Source organism: Equus przewalskii, chromosome 17 (assembly GCF_037783145.1).
Source record: "Equus przewalskii isolate Varuska chromosome 17, EquPr2, whole genome shotgun sequence".
Lineage (NCBI taxonomy): Eukaryota > Metazoa > Chordata > Mammalia > Perissodactyla > Equidae > Equus > Equus przewalskii.
Genome location: NC_091847.1, coordinates 31,135,504 through 31,150,655, shown reverse-complemented (window position 1 = coordinate 31,150,655; position 15,152 = coordinate 31,135,504). Strand labels below are relative to the sequence as shown.

Sequence of the window (15,152 nt, the reverse complement as noted above, 5' to 3'; positions counted from 1 at the left end):
ATAAGACCTCAGTAAATTCTATGTGACCACATTCCCAGGAAAAGCATGGACCTTCCTCAGCTTCCTCAGGTCCTGTGCTTCCCCAGACCTATCACAGGACCTACAGACTGTAGGTGCTTAATAAACATTTGTAGAGATTGGCTGGATGATGAACTCACCTGGAGAGCTCTTAAGAAAGACCAATGCCCAGAGCCACACTAACAGAGATTCTAATTTAATTGGTCTTGGGTGGTGGCCAAACCACCCGTATTTTTTAAAAAGCTCCCCAGGAGGTTCTACCATGCAGCAGGGTCAAATATATAGGATGAGTGTGTAAGATGAACTAGAGCAGACCAAGCCTGGATGTTAGGAAATCAGTTAACTATTTATTACAAGAGTACAGGCATGAGAATTTCAAATCATTACTATTTTCTCTTCTTCCAGCCCCTATAATTCAGTGTACTTGTCTCCAGCAGCTGAAATGTGTAGAGTGTCTGCTTTTAAGAGTTAAAAATGTTGGGGCCAGCCTCGTGGCCAAGTGGTTAAGTTCACACACTTGGCTTCGGTGGCCTGGGGTTCACTGGTTCAGATCCTGGGCACAGACCTACACATCACTCATCAAGCCATGCTGTGGCAGCATCCTACATAGAAGAACTAGAACGACCTACAACTAGGATACACAACCATGTACTGGGACTTTGGAGAGAAAAAAAGAGAGGAAGATTGGCAACAGATGTTAGCTCAGGGCCAATCTTAAAAAAAAAAAAAAGAAAGAGTTAAAGATGTAAGGCGGGGACAGTGGGGTCAACATCACCCCCATGGTCTATTGGATGGTCAGATAAGAAACATTTCTTATGAATTCAGAGAATATTTTAGTCCTCAAAGAAGAAGGATGTATTTTGGGGAGAAATAACTTTAAAAAGTGCATTGACTCTCTCTCAACAATTGATAGAACAACTAGACAGAATATCAGCTAGGAAACAGAAGAATATAAAAGAACAATACCATCAACCAAAAGAATCTAACAGACATTTATAGAACGCTCCACCCCAAAACAGCAGAATACACATTCTTTTCAAATGCCCATGGAGTACACACCAAAAGAGACCATATCATGGGCTATAAAACAAACCTCCACAAATTTATAAGAACTTACATCAGTCAGTGTATTCTCCAACCACAATGAATCAAACTAGAAATCAGTAACAGAAAGATAATAGGAAAATCTCCAAACACTTGGAAACTAAACAATATATTTCTAAATAATCCATGGGTCAAAGACAAAGCCTTAAAAGAAATTTTACAATATGTTTAACTGAATGAAAATACAATATATCAAAATATGTGGAACACAGTTAAAGTACTGCTGAGAGGAAAATTTATAGCACTAAATGCGAACATTAAAAAAGACATGTCTCAAATAAATAATCTAAGCTCCCAGCTCAAGAATCTAGAAAAAGAAGAACAAGATAAACAGAAGGCAAGCAGAAAGAAGGAAATAAAAACTAAGAGCAGAAATCACACAGAGACCCTGGGAGAAAACATCACGTGACCAGGAAGGCAGGGCTTGAGTGATGCAGCTGCAAAGCAAGGAACAAGGAATGCCCAAGGTTGCCAGCAAACCACCAGAGGCAGGTTTCAGAGGGAGCATGGCTCTGCCAAGACCTTGATTTCAGGTTTCCAGCCTCCAGAACTGTGAGAGAATAACTTTCCGTGGTTTTCAGCCACCCAGTTGGTGGCACTTTGTGACAGCAGCCCCAGAAAACTAAATCAGCTTCCAATCAGGTAGAAGAGAAAAAGGAAGAAGACGAGAAAATCTGAGTAATCCAACAGAAGGCAGCAACTATTTTTTTAAATAGAAAAAAGGTTTTCTATATCAAATAGAAAATAGAATAGCAGAAATTCAAATATATCAGTAACTCAAAAATTATGGACATATTAAACTTATTTATTAGAATACAAAATGCTGAATGGTTATATAAATCTGATTCATTTATATAGTTTTCAAATGACATTTCTAGAACAATAGAACAAAATGATAGAAAATGTACAAAGAATAAAGAAAAATATACACCAATGCCACCTGAAAAGAGAAAAAGCTAGTGTAGTAATATCCATATCAAAGTTAAAAAGAAACAATTCATGCTCACAACCCACCAAGAAGAAATAATGAAAATGTTCCTAAACAACTCGGCCAACAAAAATACCAAGGGAAAGCCAACAACTACAAGGGCAAATGGAAAGCCCCACAGAGCGGTAGATGTTCTCTTCTGAAAGCAGTGATCTGAGACAAGACGCAGGAAAAAAAATCAGAGCTAGAGACAATGTGAACAATTGAACCAGCAAGATTAATCTAAAAATATGCTTAAAACCTTATTCCCAACGAACAGAATTCATATTCTTTTTTTTTTTAAGCACATGGGAGCATTTATAAACTTATCCACGTACTAGGTTTCCAAGAAGTCTCACCAAATTTCCAAGAATCACGGTCATATAGACAACATTCCTCACTCAAAACACAATATTATTTATCTCTGAATTCAACTTCACTCTAAGAGAAATGCAAGCAGCATTTTTCACTTATATTGCAAACACAAAGGAAGGGTAATACGAGAGTTGGTTAGGATGTGGGAAAATGTGGACTCTCGGCCAGGATGTGAGCATAAAATTGATATAACTTGGCAATATCTATCAAAATTGAAAAAACACATTTCCCCTTTGCCCACCAATCATTCCCAGGAATTTTTTCCTCCAGATACACTTACAAATGTGCAAAAAGAAGAGTGAAGTATTTTCATTACAGTATTGATCATTATAGCAAAAGATACAAAAACCCTAATGGCCATCAATGTGGGAATGATTAAACTGTGGTCTTCTCAGATAACTGAATATTAAGAATGAGGTGGCACCATGAGGAGGAGCTCCAGGATCTGCAGGATGTGAAACAATGTGTATAGTGATGATCATTAATTTTTATTAGATAGGGGAAGGGTATTCACACTCTAGAGACACACCCTGCTAACAGAATCTGCTAACAGTACTTGCTTCTGGAAGCACTGGGAGATAGGAAAGACTCATTTTCACTAAAAGATAATATCTGCATTTTTTACCATGTTCATGTATTATAATTCAAACAATAAATAGGCAAGACACCTCTAGTCGTTTGATTTATTCATTTAAAATACAGCGTCTAACTAAAATGAAGTCTCTAGTGATAAGCCTAATAAATTGCAGAAATTCCACATTCCTTTGCACATTCCCTTTAAATTCCTTCATTGACGAACTGTCAGGACTAACGTGTCTATGCAATTAAACCAGCAAACATGTTCAACAAGATTTTAAGAGGTTCATTACCTGACTGCTCTATGCACAGGTGCTCAGTCAAAAACTGCAGGGCAGACCATTACAAACAAAAGGAAGACAGCTTCCCTTCATGGCAAGCCAACTTGATGAATCCTGGCTATCTCTCTCTGCTCTCTCACTCCACCCTACGCCCAAAGGTCACAACAAGCACATTCTGGTCCTGCCTCAGGACCTTTGCATGTGCTATTGCTCTTTCCTGGAATGGTCCCACTGCCCAATATCTCAACATACCTCCTACACACACTCCCACGCAGTCACATGATTCACTCAGATCTCTGCTCAAATACCACTTGTTCAGAAAGGCCTCTCCTGACCAGCTTATCTAAAACAGTACTACCTTCCCAGACCCTCTCTACCTTCTTACCCTATTTTATTTCTTTTTTTGTCACTTATCACTATCTGACATGATTTTCACTGCTTATTTATTTGCTTCCCACACTAAAAGGTGAGCCCCATGAGGGCAGGGTTACTGCTATCCACCAGTACCCAGTAGCATACAGTAGATACTAAATAAATGTTTGTCACATAAATTAAACAAAATTTGCAGATGGGAAATCTATAGCACAGTTTTACGTTTTGGCCAAACCCCATCTCACGTAAGTTTATTTTTTCAAACTGCAGCTCTTTTTCATCTTTAATGCCTAGCCAACGATCAAAGAAAGGGGAAAGAGAGAAAAGCTGTTCCTGGAGAAAGAGCAGGCTCCAGAATGGGAAAAGAACTTGTACCATGATGCTAGATTTTGTTGAACATCACCAGGCTAACACGTGACGGGTTCAGAATCAGTATTTATCTTCTTGGTCATCCCATCAGAAAAGTTAGGGGAAACCTTTTCAAAAGTATGGGGAATAAAAACCCAATGCTACAGAAGTATTCTAAAAGCAAGGATGAGTTTAAGGAAGTTGTCTGAATCGAATTGTATGGGACGGACTTGGTCCTCACGGACCAGCAAGTGAGTCAGATCTAGTCCCTGAGGGTCAAGGATTCAACTGCCTGTTCCCCGGAGGGACACCCCGACCCCTATCAAATTCAGCCCTCTATTAGACTTCTCCCTTCTCTGGGCCTCGCTTATCAGAGAAATGGCACTAACCTACATCAGAGAATCACAAGAACAGAAAGAAGTCTCCCCACCTTGCCACTTCCAGACAGTTCTGCTCTGAAGGCGCCCCTCTCTGGTTCTTTAAGGGAGCCCCACGTCCTGTTCAGCACTGAGTCACAAGCTCAACCCTCACCCTAGTCTCCCAGCTCTGACCCAAAGAGAAGACAGTGTTAGCTCTATGGCACTGAGCCACACAGTCCACTGTCCGCAGCCCTCCCCCACCATATCCTCATAAGGCACTACACATAGAACGACCCTCCAATTCCCGTCACATCCGCAGGGTTCTCTGGGGGCAGGTTATATACTTTTGTGAGTTAGCATACAGCGTGGTATCAACCCCCCAAAACAGTTTCTGGAATCCAATTCCAGTAAAGAAAATAACTGTCTACTATTGAAACACCAAAAAAAACCACATAGGTGAGTCTACTCCGCTCCCCACCCATGAGCTTTTCCAGGCTCTATTCAGCAAGTTCTTCTTATAGTCTAACCTAATTCTTCCTTGAATCAATATAAGACTTCTATTTCTCCGTTTTCACTGGAAAAGGAGAAGAGTTTAACTATTGTCCATCTTATATATCTTCAAATACTTAAGGGTCCCTTTCTGCCTTCTCTTCTCTAGAATTAACGAGCTCTCTCCTGTAAGTCTATGGCAATCATCCAAATTATTTCATTGTCCCCTTGACCTTGAAAAACTGCAAGTTCGAATCAGAGATAAAAACAGTTATATTGCTGCAGGTTCTGCTTCTCTAATATTTCAACCTGCCCAATTATGATATCTCTTTGCTTATTGTATTTTAAACGCAGTGGAGAATGACAGAACAACTGCTTTTTTGAGCATCTGTTGCCACTGACCCTGGGTTGCCTCTGCAGTGTATGCTTACAGCATTTACCCAAGATTATTAAGTGCTCTGGTGACATTATTACAAGAAGGGGCAGGAACAGTGTCAACCTAATGAGGCGGCAGATTATATCTGATGGTCTCCACCAGAATATCAGCACAGGCCAGGCTGTGTGCTAATCAAGTCACCAAAGGCCCTTCACTCTGGGACAACAGCAGGCTTTGTCCACACCTGAAAGGAAAATGAGCTGCCTCTTTTCTAGTGCTAATAAGTTTAGTGCAGACGGGTTATGTTGCATGGGAAAAGCTGGGCTCGCCCCTTCCAGGGCAAGCATCCAAAGCCAGGGGCTTGAGGAGGCAAGAAGCCATTCCTTCCTGAGTTGGAACTTGAACCCCTTTGCTGGAAGGCTGATACCGTGTCCCTGAGCTCAGAATCACCAGCACTTTTCATGGTGCTTGACATGTAATGGGGGCACCATGTATGGTTACTGAAGAAATGAATGAATGAGTGATTAAGATTTACCTTTGGTTCTGAACTTGCTGGTAACTGAAGCAAAAAGAGGAATATACTGGTTTACACAGTTTTCATGTGGGAATATGAGAGAAGAGAACATGACTTCAGAAGATATAGTACTGCTGACATTGTTCTGGAGAATGTCGAGTGCATGCTTCTGTGAGTTCTTTAAAATCCTCTGCTGAAAACCCACGTAAAAGGCCAGCAATAAGTCAGTGCTCTTTACATTATTTGCTAGGTGGAAAGATCTGTTGGTCACACATGAATTTTCCCATCCTCACTGCTTTTGGGGCAAAAATCAAGGTCAGTCAGTAGCTTCTTCTCTGGTTCCTTAACAGCCAACATGAACATACTTTGGAGTCTCATTCACTCACACTGAATGGATGGGGTGGAACAAGAGACCACACGTCCCCAATGGCAGATCATTTCCAGACGGTTAGCTTAGGTTTAGAAATGAATCTATGGTTTCTCAGCAACTGGTCAGATTCCACTTGCTAATGATATACAACTAATTCTAGACTTATTTTTTCTCCCTCGGCACACAGTTACCAGAGTCTGAATATTCAAACAGGGCACAGAGAGTAACAAGGAGAACATAACTTGGGTTTAAAAAAAAACTAATTTCATTGAATAATATCATCACACATACACTCTTAACCCAGGCGGAAAGAAGCCACACTATATTGTCCTAGCTTCTAAAAGGATAAATAGAAACTTAGAGGAAGCAATAAGCCTTCCAAATTTTGGAATTTAATGATACATTAAAAGAGCAAAAAGCCTGATAACTCCTAATCTCAGCCAAGTTGAGGTGAAACAGATACTCTTCCATGTTATTAGAGGTGGTGTCACTGATAGATTGTGCAAAACTGCCCACAGAAAGCTTGTATCAGGATCTTAAAAATGTACTCCTTTGACCCAGCATTCCACTTCCAGGAATCTATGATAATGAAATAAAAGAATATTTCTTTATAAAGTGAAAAGATGTATATATAAGGACTTATTTGTAGCATGTATAAGTATTGCTTATGAAAGAAAACAATGGAAACAATCTACATGTCTATTAACAGAAAGTTGAATAAATAACGCGTGGCCTATTGGAAGAACGGCAGAGACCCTGTCAGCCCTGCACGCGCAAATACTTACTGAGCATCCGCTATGCTGAGCTTGGTTCCAGCCACTTGAGCTACATCACCAAAGTACAAAAAATCCCTGGTCTTGTTGAGTTTATGTTCTACATGTAACGCTTTTAAATAAATTTTTAATGGGAAATTCCAAAAAGGCTACATATTTTTGAAATACAGACATACATATATCTGCAAGACATATATTTTTGTATATACAGATAATGCCAGATGTGCCCTTAAATGAAGCCCTTGAAATAGCTCTGATGGCCCTGTGGGTCCCTTACATACAAATGAGAAGCCAGTGGGGCACTTTTAAGATAAAAACATACCACCAGTCTGAGCTTTGGAACACACTCAAGTGGATATGATTCTGGCTTTAATATATACACTAACTGCATGATCTTAACAATTCACTTAACTTCACTAATCCAGTTTCCCCTTCTCTGACTCACAGAATTACCATAAGAGTTCAGAGGAAAAGAAAAATATCTAAAACTCTCTACAAGACGTCTGGAAAATAGTAGATGTTCAATAAGTATCTGTTTCCTGCCCTTTCTCCTTAGAATGCCTTGAGATTAACCACTCACTGCCTTCTCTACTAATTGATTATCCAACTTAAAAGAAAACGTATCCTTTAAAAACATTTCAATAAATAATTATCGTTGCTAGGTCAAAGGGTTTTTAATTATCCTCTCTCGCCTGTCTCTCTCAGCCCATACACATACAACAAAAATCAACCAATCTTCTTTCCTTCAGCAACTACAGCTTCATACTTCTTAGCACTATTCCCTCTTCACAGAAGAAGCTGGTTAAAAAATGTTTTTTAATTAAGCAGATATCCATTAGCTTATTCTCACCTGTATTTGATATTCATATCTATCTCCACAAAATAGTCCTTTTCTCATAAAGCCTATAACTCAGCAAGAGTAAGTTTTTCTGCGGGATCTGGAGGACCCACACCCCACCAGAACGCGCTGCAAGTCCTGAATTGACTACAGCATCTCCACAATTGGTTTTCTATTGGATGTTTTCCCTTAATTCACACACTTCACTTAATGCCTCAGCCTGCAAGCACAATAAAATCTTTTAGTAGAATATCTACTAGATAGTGAAATTCAGTGGCATAAAATAAGCTGTCTCGTGGACCCACTGCCATCTGGGAAAGTGATGTTCTAAGAGGGAATCTGCTAAGAAGCTAATAGACCCAGATTCTCCAGGTGCTGTAGTTGGCCTCCGGCGACAAGGCTCTACCAAAAGCCACATTAATTCTTTCATTTAGTCCAGGACAAGAGTAGTTTATTGAGTATTGAAAATAACTTTTCTTGAAATCCACTGCCTTTATACCATATTTCATCAGATAAATACTTTCAGGAACTTAGCAGCAACAACAACAAAAATTGTGTCTTCTGAAGGAATGCTCTGTTTAATCTTATATGCCTATGAGAACCATGGAAAACAATATATTTTTCTTTTTGCTTTGGTTACCAGGAAGTTCAGAACTAGATTTAAATCCTAATAACTCAGTCATTTATTCATCTATTCAATAAACATACATGGGGCCCTTATTACTTGTCAAACATCATGTAAATTGCTGGTGACTCAGCTCAAGGACACAGAGTCAGCTTTCCAGAAAGCCTTGGACAGATACTGAATTAACAAGTGGCCATTAACTATGACTGAGCTACACATAGGGTACTCCGAGAGCTCAGAGGAAGAGCATCTCAGGCAGCCCTGGGGGAGAGAGGGGCAGGATGGGAGATGGCAGAGAGAATCAAGGAAGGTGCCCCCTAAAAATAATATATCAGTTCTGGTTCCTGGTAAATTATCTCTCATTTGATTTCTGATGCTTCTGATTCTTTAAAATTGTTTAAACTTTCATAGAAATAGATTGAAAAAATATATATTTAGTCATATATATGCATATTTAAATAAACACACTAAACAATATCCTTCTACCCTAAAGAAACCCTCAAAATTTACAAAATACAGTTTATAACGGGATATTACAAGGGACCCTGGAAAAATCAGACATAACTAGGAGTAATATGCTTTGAAGAGTTGATTCTTGTCATGAATATTTTCCATGGCTCCAAAATAACTTTGGTTTAAAAATATTAAGGTGCCCTTTTATTAATTTAGCATATTCTTAACCTTGTCTGCTTCACTATTGTTTATTTCAGCATGACAACCCAAAGACCTTGATCCAGTTGCTCTGGGCTGGTAGATAGTAATTGACAACCCAGATTAACTACATGAATCCTGGCTTACTTCCAGATTTGGATAATGCGAAACCAACGCATTCCTTTGCCTCCTGCTATACCAGCTTTTGCCTCTGTCACATCGTACGCTGAGAGAATGGGGTTGCTGGCATAATTTCAAGTTATATCATTGATTCAAATCTATCCCCAAGAAAACCTGCTTTGATTTCAGATGAACACTCTCTAGTGATCTGAATTGCAGGGGCAGTAAAACAATTCTACATTTATGTAACATTCCCATCCCCAAAGGAATAGTTTTCTATGCCTACAAATACGTTAGAAGCAATAAGGAGTTTGGTGGGTTGGAGTCTTTTTTGTGGCTTTCTAAAAAATCAGAATTCTATCTAGCAGAAATATCATGAATTTGGTGCTCAATAACAACAACTGCTATAATAAAGCATATTATATGCATAATCCTCATTTAATAGTAACTACTTCATAAACATATGGTAACAATGATAATATCCAACTTATAAATCAGAATTGGCAAGGAAAGTAAGTTGTGCCTTCAGGGAAGAGCTGAAGGGGAGGGCTGACCCCATCCTCAAGGTTCCCTCTGCCCAGATCATTCTCCAGCAGCTATCCACGTGGCTTACTCCCTCCCCTCCTTCAGCTCTCTGCTTAAATGTCCCCTATCAGAAAGGCCTTTCCTGACCACACTTCTTCAAAACAGCAACCCCAGCATTCCCTAGCCCCCTCCCCTGCCTACTCTTCATTCTTTCTTTCCATTTATTGTTTGTTTATTTTTGAATAACACTTACTACCACCAGAAACAAGTGTGTTAGTTTTCCTTCTTCTTTCAATGTGAATGTGCCCTAGGGAGCAAGGGCTGTGTTTTGTTTAATACTGTATGTCTAATATCTAGCACCAAGTAGCCATTCAATAAACATTTGATAAATGTATGTATATGCAAACACATACCTTTCCTTTTTTTTTTTTTTTGAGGAAGATTAGCCCTGAGCTAACATCTGCCACCAATCCTCCTCTTTTTGCTGAGGAAGACTGGCCCTTAGCTAACATCCATGCTCCTCTTCCTCTACTTTATATGTGGGACACCTGCCACAGCATGGCTTGATAAGCAGTGCATAGGTCCACACCCAGGATCCAAACTGGTGAACCCTGACCACCGAAGCAGAGTGCATGAACTTAACTGCTGTGCCACCAGGCTGGCCCAATATCTGATAAATGAATGGTTTTTTTTTTTTTACTCATTTATCTCACTCACATTCCATCCGTGCATCTTGACACTGAAACCAAGGCATAGGTAGAAAGGACATTTTCCCAACATCCTCCTCTCCTTATTTTTGCAAAGAGCAGCACCCTACAAAAATTCAAAGTTGATTGGAACAAATGCCCCAAGAAGTCCTTTAATCTTGCAGCGATACATCTAGAACTATACCTTACAGACCAACAAGTGAATGTATTTTGACTCAGTGGGTCTGACTCTGCCCATTCTTCATGGTTCCCAAAAATACTCTGGGAGTTTGTTTCTCAAAGGGAAGAGAAATCAATCAACATCTAGTTATGACCTTAAAATGAAACAGATTGATGCTGACTACACTGACACTCTTTCCAGCATAAAAGGGGTGGAAAAGGTACTAAGAGCAGTAATTATCAATGACACTGTGCATTCATGACTGTCATTAAACAGACCACACAGCCCAGTTTACCAAGGCTAATTTCTACTTCAGAATCTCTCCAGCCAAAAACATTCACCTCCCTGACTGTGAGTCCATAAGACCCTTGAAGTCTTATTAAGTTTAGCTAAAGAGGATGCAATCCAGATATGCAAAGAAATGAGAGGGTGTGAGTCACTTAAATCACAGGAGATGTAGAAGCCAGTAAAAGGACAACCACAAAATATAACTAAATAAATAGCAAAGTATCTGACCCATAATTGCTCTTGCTTCTGTCACTAGAAGGGAACATACCATAGAAAAAATTTTAAGAATGAGTAAATAAATAAAAGCATCAGTCCACAGAAGCTAAGGGGCTTTGAGCAGAACATAATCCTAAGTCTCAATATTCTGTCTTGATGTTTGCTACCAAAGTGTTCTCCTAAACTGCCTGCCAAGGAGCAATGAAGCACAGCCCTAGCAATTCTCTCAACAAGCCACCGAGAGTGGAAGGCTAATTTAATGGGGCAGGGCCAAGTGCCGTTAACAAACTGCACATCTGTAAGATGGAAGTAAGCTGTCCCCATCTTTAGCAGTAACTCTCTTCTCTAACTAGCTCTAAGAGATTTTTGAAGCCTTTCTCCGTCTTTGGGTGTAGCTGCCAATGAGTTCACTTCTATCTGCGGAAAGAAGAGGCGGCCAAAATGTGGGCCTTTGCCCAGCAGCCCCTGCAGCTGCCACGGAAGGAGAAATCCGAGCTGCAGCTGACCCCTTCCTGGAGAAAGAACATATGGAATCATGTTCTTCGCATTATTAACCTACGTACCTTTTCAAGTCCTAAGTCCCTCTTCTCAGAGAAGAGAGAAGCAGCACTGACCAGCCACACAGGCCCACACCCATACTTTCTTTTGGGGGCCTGTAGAGGAGCCCTTTCTAACTCTTGGCTTATAAACTATTACACAGGAGACTTGCAGCCCTGAAGTAATTAGTGGCTTTTTGTACCTTCCCAAAATGTTTTTCCCTTGTCTCCCATCTCTTTATCTTTCTCATACTTTCTTAATCTTTCCGTTTTTTTCCTTCCCTCTTTCTCATCTTTTCTCACTTGATCCTGCCAGCACAACTAAGGGGGTTATTTAAACCCATTGGTAACTCACAGGAAAATAAAATAAGAGATTGCCGCTTATCTTCAGTGACCAGAACCACAAGATTAGGACGGAAAGCTATTTGAAGCACATTCATGTTGACAACATTAAGAAAGCTATAACATAAAAGCATATGAGATGAAATGAATCCAGGATCACAAATTAAGATCAACAACTACCTTTACGTGGAAACATTCTAAGGCACAGCTTGTGTCAGAAGTTCTTTCACAGAATGTCGATATGATTAGGCGAAGATACAGAAACCACAGTATTTAACCGATGTGCAAGCAGCATAATCCCTGAGATTAATGAAACTCCAGATCACAACTGTTTAATATATTTTTGCTAAGCAAGAGTAGCTCGTGTGGTGAGGATTTGTAGTTCAATCAAAATATCTTCACTACATCCACTTGTGAACATAATACTCACAACATCCATGTGATTAACAAAAGCAGCCTAGTCCAGGAGGGTTGCCAACGGCAGGCAGAAGTGTGGCATATCTAAACAAATGAACATGGAAAGGTATCATTATGACTGATGTTGTAGACATTTTGGATAAAAGGCTTTTAAAGTAAGTAGGAGGCTTTAGGCAGGGGACAAGTCTTAAAAAGGCCCTTAGGCTTGATAACCTTTCCCAAACCCCAACCAGGTACAAGAAAGACCCAGACAACATGCAGCATCCTCTTGTCCCCAGGTAGACAGATCTGGTGGGAGGTAGAAAGAGTGGATGCAAATTTACAACGGCGGAAGGAATAGGGAAGAAGAGTACAGTCGATGCTCCTCTCCCCATTCTCAAGAATCACTTAATCCGGCCCTCCTAGAAATCAGTGGGACCAGACCTAACTTCCCTCTTTCAGAGGAGGAAACCATTGGTTTTTGAGCAAGCACCTTGAATTTTAGCTCTAAGGGTAAAAACAGAATTTGCCAGGTATCTACAATGGATGACTAACTTCTGTCCCTCCTTGATTAATCACTCCGTGGATGTTTGCCTAAATAAAGACTCATTATAGAACGGCTACAGGACATGAGCCAAACCACTCTGATGTCCAAATTAAAACACTTGACATCTCCCCCTTCTCCTCTGCTTCAAAGGCATTTAAAGCTTTTATCCTAGAACAACATGAACACAATACATCTGGAAATTTGCCATTTTGGTAGCGGGGGCTGGAGAACAGATCAACAGAGCGGCACAAACTATGTCCTCAGCAAGAGCCTCTTGGGTGGAACGAAGCTCCTGGCTGTGTCTTGGGCCAATCCAAAGCAGAGAAGGGCAAGCCTTCCCCAAGCTGTGGAGGGAGAAGAGCTGCTCTTTGGACCTCGTCCAAGAGGCCTCCCAAGGGCATACAGAGAAGAGGTGGATGCATCACTATTTGAGCACCAGACCAACAGTACTCACGCTTCTGGACCAAAGGTGAGGGTCCAGGATGGAATAGAAGCAGAAGTCTGGGGCAATAAGATGAAACAAAAACAAAAAGCCTCTTTCTTCACAAAAGGAAAAATGGTATCAAGAAGGACTGGGACCATGGCCAAAGAAAGAGTGAAACAACGTTGGGTTCAGCATGCCAGCCCTCGGTGTCGGGTACCTGTCTGTATTCTTCCTTCTTTCTCCTTCCCAGATGCCCCAGCCCTGTTCTCAGGGCCTGAGCAGATATCTATTCAACAGACAATATTTATAGAGTTCCTATCTTATACCAGGCACTGAATTAGAAATGAAGAATGCACAGAAGAATTCTACTGCTCCTCTGCTCTGAAGTTACAAAGCCCCATCAAAAAAGCTGGATAGAGTCCACCATGAGTCTCGTCTATCTCATCATGAGCAACACCAGCTGTGGATGCTGCCAACATCACAGGAGAAGCCTTGTGACTCTATAAAGCACTTAGCACTTCCCACTCCTTCTTCAAAAGGTAACTTCCCCCACCTAGGAGATAGATAGACTTACTATTACATTCCCTTGGGGCTACATTCCCTTCACTGAAAGATTATCTCTAGCTAAAAACCAGGAGGAGGAAACTCATGAACCTTATTAGTCATTTATGACTCTGTATGAAAGTTAGTTGCATCCACCCCAAAGAGAAGATTTTCAGATAGAGAGTTTGAGGGTTGGCTGCCTAAAAGAAGTACAGAGTAGAAGTATACGCAGAGAGCAGCCCAGGCCTGGTACCTGTTCTAACTTCTTCAGGCCACACTCCCAAGAAACATCCTGCTTGCTGTATTTTGCATATTCTCAAGCGTAGAAAAGTCACTCATGCTCTAAGTAATTTCACATGCTAAAACTCTTCGATCTTTTTTCTTTTCTTATTAGGGTCTTAGAAGTCAGAGGAGATGGCTTTTTCAAGAACCTTCCTCAACATACAGATTTGGGTCATTCTTGCCTGGCATGTCCCCAGCAAATAACCAGCAGAGGACCTCCTTGTGTTTTTGAAGTACATCCCCTATATGCTGAGTTTTAGGAAGCAAGCAATGGACCCAAAAGTCCTATATGCCCTTTCCTATGCACCCATTCAGCGCTGCATTTCAGACAATCAGGAATTATTCATCATTTTTAATCAGAAAAGAGATGAGATTCCCCAGGTGAGTTCTCTCTTCCTCTCATTTGTGAGTTAAGGCAGGTGGCCTACATAATTCTCACTAGATTTTCTTCTGGTACACAATCAAGGAGATTAGAACACCAGGCAAGATTAAAAATAGAGCAATCTCTCAAGAAAATAAAAGGTAGGTGATATGCTCTTCACTGGCGGGTCCTTAAGCATCTGAGCAATGAACAGATACATAACCTTCTATAACACATCCTGTTGCTATTTTGTTGATACAAACGGTTCTGTAATTGCCTTAAGAAATTCTTACATGTCTTGAAAGCTTATTTTTGAAAAGAGAAAATTTAGAAATATTTCACATTCAAAGACCCTCTTACCACTATTCATTGAGAACACTGAGTACTTTACACATTTTTTTTCAAAGGTCTACACAGACGAGGCAAAAACACTAAAGACTGCCTTGATTAAGACCAAATAAAATCCAGCTCATCTCCACTTTCCATCCTTGTGAGACTCTCTAGTGTAATTACAGCAGCTGCTCATCAGTAGAGTGAAGGGAGATGTGGTACCAATGATTAGAACCAGGACATGGAATCAATTTTCAGAAAATATCCCTGAAGTCCATGATTTGAATCTGTAACTTGAACCAAATAACTTGCTCTACTAATTAAGACTGGCCTATCAGG

General features: G+C 40.3%; 1 protein-coding gene across 33 annotated transcripts in view; it reads right to left on the bottom strand.

The window, feature by feature from the left end:
• Positions 1 to 15,152, bottom strand: part of LYPD6B (LY6/PLAUR domain containing 6B) — a 170,573-nt gene that overhangs the window by 67,371 nt on the left and 88,050 nt on the right. For 4 of the 33 annotated variants that reach the window (XM_070581329.1, XM_070581333.1, XM_070581332.1 and 1 more), the window contains one exon: positions 12,361 to 12,431. The exons of the other annotated variants lie outside the window; for them this stretch is intronic. The gene's annotated coding sequence lies outside the window, so the exon portion shown is untranslated. The remainder of the gene's footprint in view (positions 1 to 12,360; positions 12,432 to 15,152) is intronic. 33 annotated transcript variants of the gene reach the window in all.